Below are 16,318 nucleotides of genomic sequence, written 5' to 3' on the forward strand. Positions count from 1 at the left end.
TTAGGTCATAGGGTTTGGTTCCATTAGGTTTAGGGTTTCCACATAGTCAAATTTGATGGTTAAATGCCAATAAATATCAGCAAGGACACGAGGATGCCAAATAAACTCAGGCATAGCATCTCGAAAGTCAAAAGTTCTTCTTTTTAAAGCTTAATGTATTTTTCACCTCAAAACAGAGTATTTTGTTTTTATTGTTATTTCTTATGTAATTTCATGTTCCTATATGTAATATTGATTCCCAGCTGCTCCTAAGCATCAATCCATACCGCCTAGCTACAAATACAGCAAAAAATCAAGTCAACATGAGCTAATCCACCTGCAAAGGAAAAAGTGAAACAAGCATTAAAAAAGGGTTTTCAAAAAGGCAAAGAACATTGGAAAAGTGGGTTTTCAAAAAGAAAAATTAAAATGGTGTCCATATATAAACCCCTTTCATTTTACTTTCATTTCATTATGTTATTTTGCAAGTCAAAGAAACCAAAGGTGAGGAGAAAAAAAGCAATTTCAAAGCTAATTTTAGCAAAGCAGGGGTGGCATTGCGCATAGGCAACTAGCGTTGTGCTTTTGGAGGTCTTTTGCCTGGCGTTGCGCATAGGGAGGAGTACGCTGCGCGTAGGGCATTTTTTCACAGTGTAATTTTCAACGGGCGTTGCGCGTAGGGCGTGGCACTATGCATCTGTGCAGAAGTGTTGCGTGTAGGATAGCAAACCATAAAAACACTCCAATCTTAAGAGTTTTGCCAAATTTCCTCCAAATTTCACCTTGTACAAGTAAGTACTATCACCTTGCTTGATGATTGGCTTGCATATGTGAAGTTTTAGACAATTTTTCATTCCTAATATAAAACCCTAGTTTTTCACTATAAACCCTAATCATTTTGTTTTTCCCATTGCCTAGTTTCATAACTAAGCCCCTTACCCATCATTCCCTTCACCCTCATCTACATTTCACCATCTATAACTCATTCCCTAAACCCTCTCCTCACTCTGATGGTTTGTCCATGACTACCTAAGCTCACTCAAACTCATCCCTACAAACCCTAGAGTATCCCATTCATTCCCTTTTATTGTCTAAAATTGTGCAAACTAAGAAGGCTGGTTAAACATGAATAGAGGTGACTATGATTATGATGAGGAGGATATAAAAAGTGATAGTTCAATTGAGAGGAGAAGGCAACAGAGAAAGCCTCATAAGGGAGGTAAAATTACCAGAGAAGAGCCAACCAACCTAGCAGAACTACAAGCCTCTCCATTAGCAGTTTCTTGTTTCAAACACCTTCAATGTTATGAATTTTGTGAACTAGTGGAGAGAGTTCAGTTTCATCATGAATTTGCTAGACTCTTTGTAGCCAACCTACATAACAATGAAATGACTCTTGCTGGGGTGACTTTCATAGTGTCACCATATGTTATTTCAGAGGCCACCAAAATCCCTGATATTGGTGAGAAATGGTATAAGGCTCAGGACCTTCATGAGCATTATTATGAGCTTTACATTAAGTCTCAGTACAAAATTCAGGTGAAGAGGCTTTTCCCCTTCAAATTTTTGGAGAACAAGTATGTCCCCTTGATGAGGATTCTCATCAAATATTTCACCTGTGAAGGAAGATTTTCCAGGTTGTATACTTACCATATCAGGCTCCTCATGCACATTAAAAGGGTGAAGATGGTGAACCTCTCCTACTTTTTGTTTAGAAACATTGATAAAATGGCTTACCTTGTGCAGAAGAAGCCATACCCTCAGCAGATGAACAACATCTACCATTACTCCTTGATCAAAATTATTGTTCTTCATCATCTCAGTCTCTGCAATATCCCTTGGGAGACATTCATTACTCATGACATGTTTAGGGAACCTCAGATTCCTCCACCCATGGTGCAAGAAATATGTGGGTCCTCTACTCATGTGAAAACAGGAGAGGAACACAAAGAGACAAAAACTGATGAGGTGTCGATATTCTTGACATATCAGAGAGGTACAAGGAAGTTATTTGCAATTGCTAGGCAAGTGTTTGCTCCACAAGATGTGGAAGGGACCTTGCCTTCTTCATCAGTTCACAGGCAAATGTTATCTCCACAGGGTGTGGAAGGGGCTTTACCTTCTACATCAACAAAACAAGTACATGTTGAGTAGCAGAATAAAGGGAAGGAAAAGGTACAGGAGGATGACTTGGATGATGAGGAGGAAAGAGATTTTGACTTGACTGAGCATGAGGAGCCGCAATAGCATTATACTCATCATGGAGTTGATATCATTGACTTGGAGGCTCAGGACGAAGAAACCATCAAAGACATCATCATACAAGAAATGGAAGCTCAAATAGAAGCTTTGGCAAACAAATTTGAGAGAACCAAGTTTGTCATCACATACTTGGAACAAGAGAACAAACAATTAAGTGATAAACCGGTCCTCATGGAGCTTGAACTACTGAAAGAAAAGAGGCAAAGTGACAAAGAGGCTCATGTCACTTTGACTCCTATCAAGCAAGAAATTGAAAATGATAGGGAGACTTGGCTTGAAAGAGTCAATATACATCTTGAAGGGCTCATTGAGAAGGCCAATAGGGACAAGAAAATTCTTAGACACATGGCATACCATTACATGACTCGCAATAAAATTTGTAACATGAGGATCAAAAAGTTGAAGGCTAGGTTAAGCAGGGCTTTAGAAGGCAAAAAGGAGGAGGACAGATTAAAGATGTTGGTTGAAGCCTCCTTGGCTAATCCAAGCAGTTCATGGTGTTACCTCATACCAATTATGGGTAGTTTTTGTGGAAATTTTGTTATTTTTGAATTCTGGAAATTCAATACACAGAAAATCTTCCCAGAAGCGCAGCGCCACCTGCGCTGCACATTTTCGAGGGGCACCCAATGCACAAATGGCTTGTGTTTTTGGACTTATGGCATCAAGGACATGCACCCTAGAAATTTTCAGAATTTTTGGAGCAGAATTAGTTCACCAGAAGGTCCAAAAACATTCAAAATTTGACCTTTCTGCGAGTTTTTGGACACACAGAAGTAGCCTTGGGAGAATCCGTTTTTGAGGCGGACAATGAGCTCAAAATCGAGAAATTTCAGGTGTTCCAGAAACTAGACTTGAAGACCTTTCCAATGAGCTATTATGGGCTCAATTTGGATGAAGGGAAGGCCTCCAAAAGTGGACTCAAAGTGGCAATGTGCGTAGGACCAGTGGCACTACACATAGAGCATTTTTACTCAGGATGATTGTTTTGCTAAATGTCGGCTATTTTTCTCGTTTTCTCTCTCATGGAGGTGAAGTTTCTCATGTAATTAATGCCATGGTTTCTAAATGTAATAGTCAAACACTAGTAGATGGTATATTCAAAAGATAAGAAGTGGTTTTGAGGGTAATGAATCAGTTTCCCCTCTTTTAGAGGCAAGTTGTTTGACTACCTAGATTCTTGGTCCTTGTTTAGAAATGGTTGAAATAGCTCCTATTCTCATGGTTTCGACCCCTGATGGTTAGGATGATTGATTTCAATGTCTATATCATGTATTTTCTTTGTCATTTGCAAGGGTTGGATTTAGTTGGATACTCATTTACTGAACACATATTACTTTGTAGCAGTTTTGGCAGGAAACTAATAAAGTTGCAACTATTTTTATGGGATCCCTATGGTATGGCCTTTAGCATGTGTTTCTTCTTCTGTTATTATGTTCTCATGTTATTTATGTATGCCTCTTTCATATAATTGCTTCTTATTGAATGTTATCAAGTTAGATAGGTAGAATCCATTATTACAATGCTCTACCTTGGGAAATCATTCAATATTTTATGTTTTCTACTATTTGAGAAGGATCCATGATTGTCTCATGCCCTTCTTAGCTCCTCACCAGTGTATAATTTCACCCCATAAAGCCTAAGGTGTTAAAGCTCATACCTACCTTGCCCCATAGAATCCCCTGCAATTTTGACTTAGTTTCCCAGACCCAAATTGCTCAGCTCCTCCTGATCTGGCGAAAAAAACCAACAAATTCAATCAAAACCTTTCTAGCTACTATACCTAACCTAAAATCCTTACCTGATTCAGTCATCTCAACTGAGATTCTAAAAGAGAGAGCCCTCTCTTGGCTTGTAGGGCTAGCTACAAGGCTAAGCTCAGTTTGTGGTTACCCTAGAATTGCATCCTTTCAGCCCGTGGTCAATCTAGGCGATAACATAGTGGCAACCATACTGGGGAACGAAAGATTGATCACCTCCGTAATATCTTTCATATAAATTCTTAAACTTTGGGTGATGAGTTTTATAATTTGCTAGGATGAAACAAAAAGTTGTAAAGTAATATAAAAATTTCGAAATTTGAGCACACTAGCTTCGAAAAAGTACACGAGGTCCAATCCTGATCCAAATCCTCCCCCTATATTTGAAAATCCCAACCTTATTCCGAGAATAATCGGAAGACAAGAAAGTTCAGTAAGCCCTAGACCTATTTTTAGATCCAATTCCTGTCCCATTGAGTGGTTGTTTACTGAAGACCTCCCGTTTCCCAATGGATGAGGCACTAATCTACATGTTCCCAGAGTTCTACAGTTCTTGGAACCTCCAAGGAGCTACCATCCCCAATGGAGCCAATGTTGGTGTTAGTTTTGTCATACTACCATCAGTGATCAAAATCTTCTCTTTTGCATTTGCATAATAGGAGTCCCATACTGTAAATTTTCTTCACTCCATTAGGTCATGGATCTACTGATGGTTGAGGTCACTTCGGTTTTACCTCATGAAATATACTTGCTGATCCTTTTTTCTATAGTCTTAAGTCATGGTTCATTTTCATTCTGCAGTTTCATTTCATTAGGTCATAGGGTTTGGTCCCATTAGGTTTAGGGTTTCCACATAGTCAAATTTGATGGTTAAATGCCAATAAAGATCAGCAAGGACATGAGGGGAAACTGAAGTGGCCTCAACCATCAGTGGATCCATGACCTAATGGAGTGATGGAAATTTACAGTATGGGACTCCTATTATGCAAATGCAAAAGAGCAGATTTTGATCACTGATGGCAGTATTACAAAACTGAAACTAACAGGATCTATAAGTATTTTATGATCTATAACACACAAATTATTGAACATGGGATTCCTTAAAAAAGCATAAAAAATTTCAGACAAAAAAGGAGAAAAGTTTATCTCATATTTCTACCATAAATTGAGAGAGAAATTTAAAAGGTACTTTGATGAAGAAAGAAAAATCCCCTTAGGTAATTTGAGTGGGTAGTTGATCTTGTTACTATAAGAAAAGGAGTGTAAAAATTAAACTATGCATAGACTTCGAGAATTTGAATAGGGAATATTAAAAGATAATTACCCACTTCTTAAGAAGGTCCATATTCTTTAGAAAGTAGTTGAAGTTAGTAGGATTTCAGTGTTATATGGATCTTGTTTTTTAGCTATAACCATATTACTCTCATCCCAAAATACAAGTTTAAAATAACATTTACAAATTTGCGAGGTACATTCATGTATGAGAGGATACCTTTCAAATTAGTGAGTTCTACAGTTTCTCATTAATGAACAATGAATATTGCCTTCATTGATGAAAATGATAAGCTTATTGTTATCTATTTAGATAATATGACTATATACATAAAAATTGAAGATAATGATATTCAAAACCTACAATGAGTTTTTAGTAAGTGTAGAATGTTTAGATTGTCTTTAAATCCAAAATTTCTCGTAATGCTATTAGAATCATCCCCAAATGTAAACAATTTAGAGTTGATATTTTTTACTAGAATGATTAAAAAGGGTGTTGATGTAAACTAGTTCGATCTATGTAATAAATTTTCCAATTTAATTAAACTAGAATTGGGAGAAGTGGCGATTCTTATTAGTCTTTATTGCAATAAAGAGTTTTACATAAAAAAAAATTCTTCTAAGTATACTAATGTAGCAATATTGTTGCAAAATATCTAAGAATTTTGAATATCCCTTTGCATTTTTTAGTAAATGCTCTAGAGATTCTAAGTTAAAGTATAATATAATGGATAAAAAAGAATTCTGCTATAGTTAAAACTGTAAAGTCCTCTACGACCTATGTACTATACTATAGGATTATTATCTACATCCCACGTATTGTTTTTAAGGAAACCCTCATATGACAAGACTGCGATGGTAGTTGTGGTAAGTGGATAGCCAAGATCCAATAGTTTCACTTAGATATCAAGCTAACCAAATTAATAAAAGCCAAGGCATAGCTAAATTGATTATTGAAATTAATTTAAAAATGCTTAAAATTTATTTACTTAACATTAATCATCCACTTCAAAATTATTACTTAAATGATAATTCACACGAACTATAAATTATAAAATAAAATGAAATTAAAAATAACAAACTCATTAATTATAAGTTTATCGCATCATCATAGCATACTTATATTGTTTATTTCCTTCAAAATCTCAAATTCCTTAACCATTTAAATAAAATTTGAGCCAAGATTTTAAAACCAATAGTTAGAATGAAATTCACTTAGAATACTAATTTTTATTGGAAGGATCCTAATCATGTTTTTAGAATACTAATTAATTTTTTAGAAGTGGATTTTATTGGCCTATATTACTTTTCCATGTAAATATAAAAGGTAAGATTTTACACATCTCCATGTAAATATAGAAAATTCGTAATGTCATTATTTTACACCTGATTACAATATATGGATCCAGCTCGGGATAATATTACTTTGTGCAATATAGATCTAAAATTATGGAGTCATGACGAAATTTCGGGATTTAGAAATTTTCAAATTGCAATGGGTTTATGAGAAAATTCAGAAGGTTATTATTTTATACCTAGTTACAATATATAGAACCAATTAGGAATAATATTATTTTGTGCCATCCTAAAAAAATATAGATCTAGACTTATGGAATACTATGAATTGACCAAATATAAATTTGTTGAAAATAAATACTATGAAATGACTAATTAAATTTGAACACTCAAATAAATGAGATTTTGTCCAAAATTTCATCTTAAAGTAATTTAATTTCATAGTGACAAAAATTTCATTTTAAAGTAATTTAATTTATAGATTTTTAGTTAATGATTCATATGGTAAGGATATTTTCCATTGAGATTACTCCACTACTTTCATGAATCCATAGCCTTGCTCAAGAGATCCCAACATCTCAAACCTTAGTCCACTCGTAGAAAATGTCCATAACCCTCTTGGATATGTTTACATTTCCCTTTTCATGGATTTCTGTATTTTTAGCATTCATCATTAACTTAATTATATATAAAGAGAAAATATGTACTTGTATATATTTTCATACAAGAAATGATACCTATTAATTAGGAAAATATTATGTCAATGAAGAATAAATTAACATGTTGTCTTCAATGGTGATTTTCCATGATTTTTAGGCAATGAAGTCATAATGCTAGAAGTTTCAATACTTTATTATATTTGAATAAGGTGATAAGTTTATAGTGGATGTTTTTATGAAGGTTTATACTAAAATTCCTCTAAGTTTGTATGTTTAAAATTTTTAAAAATAATAAAACATGAAATTGACATGGTTCTTTAAAATCTAAAAATATATATTATTAGAAGTGGATGAAAATGTGAATTTAGGTAACATTTTTTTTTTTTTTTTTAAGTTTTCATTTTTTTAGGTATTTATCAACATTTTCACAATTAGCAATTCTTTTTCTCTATAATTCTTTTAGATAGAAATGTATAGTATCACACACAATTCATACTATTTTTTCATAAATTTTTCTATTAATATGAGTTCTTCCAACACTTATTAAACATAAAACCTTAATTCCAAAAAGTGTTTCTTATTTTCGTGTCTTTTATTTTAAAATAAAAAGGATAATAATCATATTGTATAAATATTATTTGAAGAAAATAAATTAAAGTACTAAATATATAGAAAGTAATTGAACAATTCAAAGTTTAATAAACAAGGAAATGCTTGAAAAAATGTTGACCTATAGATGTTCTTAGACGTTCCTCTTATCAAATTTTAATATAAAATCAGTTTTCCTTTCTATTGATTCAATTTTGAGAGGTTCAACTACTATAAAATCTTTTTCCATGTATTTTTTGAGATAAAACACCATGATATCATATTATTTTCCCTTTAGTAGACTCCCTTTCTCTAAAAGATTCTTCAAAAAACATTTTTTGAGTATCCATGCACTCGTCTTGTTCAAGAATAAATCATATATATGTGATATTTCTAATGAAAATGCACATATATACAAAGTTCCTCTAAAAGAAACCATTGTATACCTTCAAAATTCACCAAAAAAAATCAATTCTGCATAGCCTTGTGCATATTTTAGGTGGAGTTTATAAGTTATAATGGAACCCACTTGCTATGATGCGTACAACAATGACCCCAACCACTTATTGGGGCTATAAATTGATGCATTGGGCCAAGGATTAGGCCATGCATATTATTTTAATAGAAAACTAGTAAATTTTAGGCCCGATCTGAGTCTATTTCCCTGAGCATTTAAACTCTTCCATAGGAGGAAACCCCTCTTTCATGATCTTCATTATACCTCTATCCATTTGTGTTAATCCTCCCTTATCTCATAGAATGTTTTGGAGATGAATATTGTAGAAGAGAGGTTTTATTAAACCATGAAGGAGGAATCTGAAGGATGGTTTTATTTGGTTCCTATGGAAAGAGTAGGGTGATCTTCATCCATTGTATTGTTTCTATTTAAATCAATAAGAAAATCATATTTCTTGTCTCAATTTTGATGTTCCTATGATATATTTTGTATTTATGCATTTGAAATTTATTTTCATTCACTTTGTTTATTCATGTTTACTTTGATATTATTGTTATATATTTTCTCTTGTTGTTTTTTGTATAGGTTTGAACATCTAGAGAAAGAGACAAAGGTTGGACAAGGGTATCTACTCCAAACAATCAATTACTCGATATGTCATTTGATTGTTAGATGGTAGTTCATTGTAATTGATTAAATATTTCGGTTATGTCTTTAATTTTCTTTCATCTAATATGTTGAGGCCATTAACCATATTCTCCCTAGTGGAGTAACTAATTATACTATGAGAAATTCTTTGCTAAGGATAGAGTGAAGAGCCACAATAGATATGATGAAAGAAACTCAAATACATAACCTAAATACTCAAGAAATTACACTGAATTACCATCTGGGAGTGGAAGGAAATATTAGGAGATTCAGTTGGAGTAGATATACTTATTTAATATCTATCTCTCACTCTTGTTCAAACCTCTGTAGAACACAATAATAGAAAATAGGAAATAACACTATCAAAGTAAACTTGAATACAAAATGTTAGTGAAAATCAATTTCAAATTAATGAATCCATAATATATTGTATAACATTGAAACTGATATATGAAGAGATCAGTGCCTTACTGATGTGAGGAAAAATACAATGGATGGAGATCATATAATTCTTACTATGGTTATCAAATGGAACCATCCTGTTGGAATATATTATATTCCTTGGAAGGTAATAATGTCTTTGTATTATGTTGGAAGTTGTTGACAATCTTATGTAAAAGAGTAATGCATTATATCCCATATTTATTATGGCATAGTATACTTTTGTATCCATTTATTGCATAAAAAGGTGTTATTTTGGAGAATTATATTATCCCACATTTAATATGTGAGATCAATTCCTCCACATCTTTGGTTATATAATAGGGTCAAGGGAGCCTCTTAAGGAATCTACCATTTTTTGATACCATCAAATCTTATCATGTGCTCATAGCATACTACTATTTGTATCGGGTTATTTTTATTGCTCTTTTTGTAAGGTTGCAGGAGATTTCTAGAGATCGTAGAAGACGACGTTCCCATGGACGTAGCCCAATTAGGTGAAGCACGCATATCTATTGTATTATTTTTCCTTTTTATCTTTTTGTTCTTATTCATAAATTGATATCTTGTTGGTTTCTTAGATAGATAGCTAGTTTAGTAGATCTAATATTCTAACATGGTATCAGAGCCATGGCTACTATGATCTAGCATCTTCTTTGAATTTAACCATCAATGTGTATATTCATTTTTTGTTACCCGTGAACTCATTATTTTTTGTAGATTTTCTTTCTATTTGGTCGCCATTAGGCTTCTCTTCAGATCTGGGCATGATTCTACATATTTGAGTTTTTTTCTTATAACCCTAACTTTTTTTTTTGTAGTTTTTTGCAGATTTTTTTTTTCGTGGGGCTCTGATTATTTTTCTGTGAGATCTATATGGTTTTTGGATTCTCCTCAAGGAGGTCAATCTTTCGGTTGTAATATCTCTAATTTTAGTCTAGTTTTTTATTCCTTTTTTTGCAGGGTGGAAGATCGATGGACTGAGGGTTCATATTAGAATTTTTGCCACATAAGTGGATGCAGAGTGGCTACGCCATTTCCAAAAAAAATGGTTATAATGAGAATTTGGAGCATTATTGAGTGTTCTTTTGACACCCGACATTTTTGTCAGATCTGTTACCTTCTGTGCATAATTTCCTAGAATGTAGTATATATTTGGGTTCCTCTCACCAAGCTACCCAATTTCAAAAACAAATAAGCTCAAACGGAGTACTGGAAGAAAAATTATCGTTGATTTAAGATTGACAATTTTTCAGGTTTTCTAGTGACGACAGAACGAACTGCATAAATTTACAGTTTTTCGTCTACTTTTTCTCTTGTCATTTCTTGCAGTTGGGTTTATATTTCTTGTCAAAAATTATATCATTATGACTTCAGAAGTAGCTTTTGTTCGTGAACTTGTCAGTTCTAACTATCTTGCATGGAAAAGGAAAATGATTGATGTTCTAAGGAGTAAGAATCTATGGAGGTTGGTTAGTGGTGAACAAAAGGAACCTACAGATGCTCAAGCCTTGGTTAAATGGGAAGAAAAGTGTGATCAACCAAGAGGGATCATTGGTCTAACATTTTTAGATAGTCTTGAGGTGAGTATTGAGGAGGAAGACAACGCAGTTGAGGTATGGATAATTCTTGCTTTTTTATTTGATAAATCTGATGATGTTTCTGCTTATTACCTTGAAAAGAATATTCATGAGCTAGATCCCACTAATTTTGATAGAGTACAATTATATCTTGCTAAATTGAAAACCTTAAATGAAAAGTTAAATAATTGTGGTAAATATTTCAAGAAGACAAACACCGCTCTTATCATTCTTGTAGAATAAAAATTGGCATCTTGTTTTGACATGTTCATCCAAACTAAGAATAAGGCTCTTCAATTGTCTCAAAGTACCACGAAACCTAATTTTGATGATTTTTGTAAAGGGTTGATAAATGAGAAAGAAAGGTTCATTTCTTCAAGACAAGTCTTACCTAATAAAGCTCTTATGGGACATAATAAGAATCCTAAGAAATGTTTTAATAATGCTAAAGGTTCTTACTCACACACTTCTAATCATACTAATAATAATGGTCACGCTTCTCATGCACATCGAAACATGATTTTGCAATTATGATATATCGCATCGCAACCTAGCTTGCTCCAGGGGCTGATTATTTTAACCTTATCCCTTTTTGTGATGTGCGATAGCGATATCGCAAATCACAACCTCACTCTGCGATTGCAATATATCACATCGTAACCCTGACGATTTTCTTTAACTCTGACTGCTTCCTTCTATAATAAGAGAAATGTGGGACTAATGGCAGCCTACCATTTGGCTCCTCCCCATTCGCTAGGAGTTCCGCTACATCATCTTCGCCTACCACCTATCCAAGTCAAACCTGAACTTTGACTTGCTCTAAATTCTTCATATGAGCTCGGATTCAAGTGTCGTTTTCATAGTTGGAATCAAGATGATGAGCACTCAATCCAATGCTAAGTTTATCCAGATTCTTCCACTTTGAGCTTTTGAGCCTTTTTACCGTGCCACTGGCACATTTTAGAGATCCACCTAGATCAATCCTCCCCATTGAGAATCTTTTGGTCCTCCAAAACCATTAAAATAATTTGTAGCTATTATGTACATTGTCTGCACCACAAGCTTCCTAATAGGGCCATCCTTCCTTCTCCTTCACCTTTGTCCTTCATATCCATAAGCGATGAGACGACACCTGCATCCCCTGCACACCTGTAGTACAATACTCTTGCAAATTACATGCTTAACTATATGACCAATAACAAGCCAAGCATCCCAAACTTGCCATGAGTTTATAACACATACTTTGTGGTCAAGTTTACATAAAATGGAAACAATACCCCAGCTATCAATACAACGCCAAACATCATGGTTGTTTCAACACGCGATGGAAAACACATAATCACTGCAACACATGATTTACAAAATATGACCAAACACCATTGCTTCTTCAACAAGTGATGGGAAACACATCATCACGACAACATATGACTTATAAAAATAAAGCCAAAAACCATTGCTGCTGCAACATGTGATGGAAAACACATCATCACTTTTATAGTTTAAACATGCAACACGTGATTTAAAAACAAATCCATGGCATTCTACCACATCTAGAAAAACTATATTTCACCTTCACCTGGTTCATGCATGGATGCTTTGTCCTTGAGATGCTTCTCTCGATGGAGCCTCTGACGCGTGGCTCTTTGATCACCACCTTTGTTGTAATGACTACAATAAGTCTTCTTCCTCCAGATCTACTTTACCTTCTTCTTCTTTGCTTGCCTTGGAGAGTTTATTTCACACCTCATCCTTTTTCATGTTGCTATTCTCCTCCAACACTCAGCAAACACATGGTTATGCAATCCACAAAAACTGCAATTTTTTCTATGCGATGAATTTTGTTCATTATTAACAATAACATTGTAATCAAAATGAACATTAGAATACTAAAACTTGTTATACCTTTCTTGTTTTTCTTTGGTACGATCACGGGAATAAGAGCTTGCCTCAACTATTTTTCTACAATGCATACTGCCATATGTTGATGGTGATGTATTCCCATCATCCTCTTTCCTCGACGAGTTCAACAATGTCGTGGATTCTTCTGACACCTTTGAGCACTATTCTTCAGTGTACCCCAAACTTGCAAATAAAGGTTTTTTCTCAACCTCCAATGGCTAAGTTATGCATTGGCCATCAACACCATGTCCTTCTCCTTTATACCTCACCTTGGTAAGGGGTCTCATGCTTGTCCCTTTAATGGGTATCTGCACATTTCCAACAAAAATTATATTATGTGAAGATGAAATGAAAAATAAATCAACATCTTTTACCTCCACGATTGATTTGAAAAGAATTGGTGAGGGCTTCTCATCATCTATCATTGATGGTCTGCTGGTTGTTTTAGCACATTCCCCAATCTCCTTCCTGACATACCCAAGTCCTGTATGTTGGGGTAATTCCGCTACTTTGATGGGGTTTATGATGCCCTAGCCATTAATGTCAAGGCTTTTCCCCTCATACCCCAATCTCTTTAATAGTTTAGAGCCGACACCTCTTGTAAGTTCTTCAAAAGTAGTGAAATCATTATTAGGAAAAATACACGGAGTTGAAGAATTTCTCTTTACCTCACGAGAGTTACGTTGTAGATTTTCCAAAGCCTTGTCCTTAGCTTGCAGCTGGTGCATCAACCTCTCTTTCTCCTATTTCTCTTCTCGTAGTAGCCTCTTTAATTCAACATTCTCTTCTTGAAGCCTCTGGTTAATCTCCTCATTTGAGGGATGAGAAGATGAGGAAGGTGGTGAATGAGATGCATAAGCATCAAAAGATGTGGATGAAGCATCACTTTTAGATCTTCCTTTCTCCTCCTCTCTTCTTTTTTCATATGCATCATACATGATATCCACAATTGAAGACATCCTCAGAAAGGATTCGTGCATTTATTTATCATCCTCCATGGCTGCAAATTTGATCATTCATGCATGCAATTTCCTATCAGCAAAAGATTGTGTCTCTTCCTAATGTGCTTCAACATCTGCCATGTCTCTTCTTCGTAGTGCACATCCTTTGAAGCTGGTTTCTGGTTAGCGTACTCATGCAACTTGCATCAACTAGGACCTACTCTGATACCACTTGATCCAAGATCTTTATGTTATAGGTGCTTTTACATGTAACTAAGCTTATTAAAAACCATGAAAGCATAATCTTATAAATGAAGAGTAAAGATGTAATCATGCATGAGATTAAGACACATAGATTTGTTTACATAGTCCGTTCAATTTTGACTACGTCTCCAGGCCCGGCTCAACAGTGGGGAGGCCTTCATTTATTAGTGGCATGAAAAGAGAAGAAGTACAAGTAGACTTTACATAAAAACCCTTATACCTCCAATCTAGAAGATAGTTGACAAATGGGGAGCCTTGATCTAGAAACAAACAACACCATTGACTTCCTAGTGAAAAATCGTGCAGAATTGCCTATCTGAACAACCAATTCGAAGAAATGAAGCTTCTGCATCCTCTCAGAACCTTTTGATATCTGAGGTAAGGTTCTAGCCACCTGCTAGGAGCAGGTGCCAATGCACTACTCTATAAATCTACGCTGCTCTCTCCCGCTCTCCTCCTTGTCGTTGTGCAGATGCCTAATATATAACTTATTCAGGCAGTTTTACATAATAAAATGTTTTAGATGAATGATAAATTTAGGTTGTTGGTTTCAACAACTGAGAACCTAAGTCCCTGAATAGTGTGTAGGTACAACCCTATTAAACATAGTAAAAATACCAAAAAATAGTTCCATGTACTATTTCCTCCTTATCTTCTTAACCACTCATTAATTCCCTAAACGGACGGCCTAAACACAGAGAATCAGCGCTTAACTCCTTAAACCGGTGGCTTTAACGGTGCTAATAACCCATTGCAAATTGCAATCAGCATTTTCCATCTGTGTACAGACCTAAGCCTTTAAAACAAGCATCCTGCGATGACCAGAGACCCAATGGGCTATTAAACACAACATATAAGATATCAGGTCCAGAAGCTCATATCGTAATCAACAGGAACCAAGGTTAGTACAGTATGTGATTGTTTTCCCTTTATGAACTGGGACTGTGATATCGTAAATCACAACATGATTCTGCGATTACGATATATTGCTTCGCAACTTGGCTTGCTCCGGGGGCTAATTATTTTAAACTTTTCCCATTTTGCGAAGTGCAATTGTGATATTACAAGTCACAACTTGACTCTGTAATTGCGATATACCACATTACAACCATGACTTGCTTGAGGCCGATTTTCTTTAACTCTGACCACTTCCTTCTGCGATAAGCGAAATATGGGACCAATGGCAGCCTATAATCTCACGCTTCCCTATTCATTGGGAGTTTTTCCACGTCATCTTCTCCTGCGACCTATCCAAGTCAAACCTGAACATTGACTTACTCTAACTTCTTCATATGAGCTCGGATTCGAGTGTCATTCACATCGTTGGAAAAAGGATGATGAGCACTTTGATCAGATTCTAAGTTTATCTAGATTCTTCCACTCTGAGTCTTTGAGCCTTTTTACCATGCCACTGATACACCTATATTAACTACAGTGTTGCAAATCGTAAATAGATCCATAGTAGCCCTCAAGGGAGTTATTTAGGATGTGATAGTCTCCATTGACTCTTGGGAGCATCTCATAGACTTCCTTGTGCTCCAACCCAAAGCCACGTTTAATGGGTACCCTCTCATTTTAGGGATATTTTGGCTATCCATTGCTGACGTTTACATTAGTTGTATGGTTGGAAACATGAGTATTAAAAATTGGCATCTCACAAAGAAACTTGTATTATACTGTCCTGGTAAGCCCTATATTGAGCATGATTTACCTTTATGGGTAGAGGAAGAGGGAATATTTTTATCAGTTATCCATGTACCCAATTTGTACATTATACACTATTGTAGGAAGAAAACAACTAGATCAGGATGAACTTATTGATAGCTTCATGCAAAATCAGCCTCCTGTTGCCATTCCAATTGACGAGCTAGTAAAAGAATCCTTATGGAAACCCAATAAAAATCCATGATCTAAGGTTTTTACTGGAATTTTTTTATCAAGGGCATGCTAATATTGTGGAAATCAGTCCACCCAAAACTCTAAAGATCAATCCTTTCCTCTCAGCCGAGCAAGAAGAGAAACTATGCACTATGTTGAGACACTATCTCGATGCTTTTGCTTGGGAATATAAGGAAATGAATGGGTGCATCCATTGGTTTGTACCCATAATATCTACATTAAAGAGGGATGTAAACCTGAGCACCAACCTCAGAGGAGAATGAATCCTTCCCTCAAAGACATTGTGAAAGAAGAATTGCAAAAACTACTCGATGCAAGATTAATCTACCCCATTTCATATAGTGAATGTGTATTCCCTCTTGTCATAGTACCC

The sequence above is a fragment of the Pinus tabuliformis genome, chromosome 1_2 (genome assembly GCF_031772625.1).
Source record: "Pinus tabuliformis cultivar Carrire ecotype Pingquan chromosome 1_2, CPIR1, whole genome shotgun sequence".
In the NCBI taxonomy this organism is placed as follows: Eukaryota; Viridiplantae; Streptophyta; class Pinopsida; order Pinales; family Pinaceae; genus Pinus; species Pinus tabuliformis.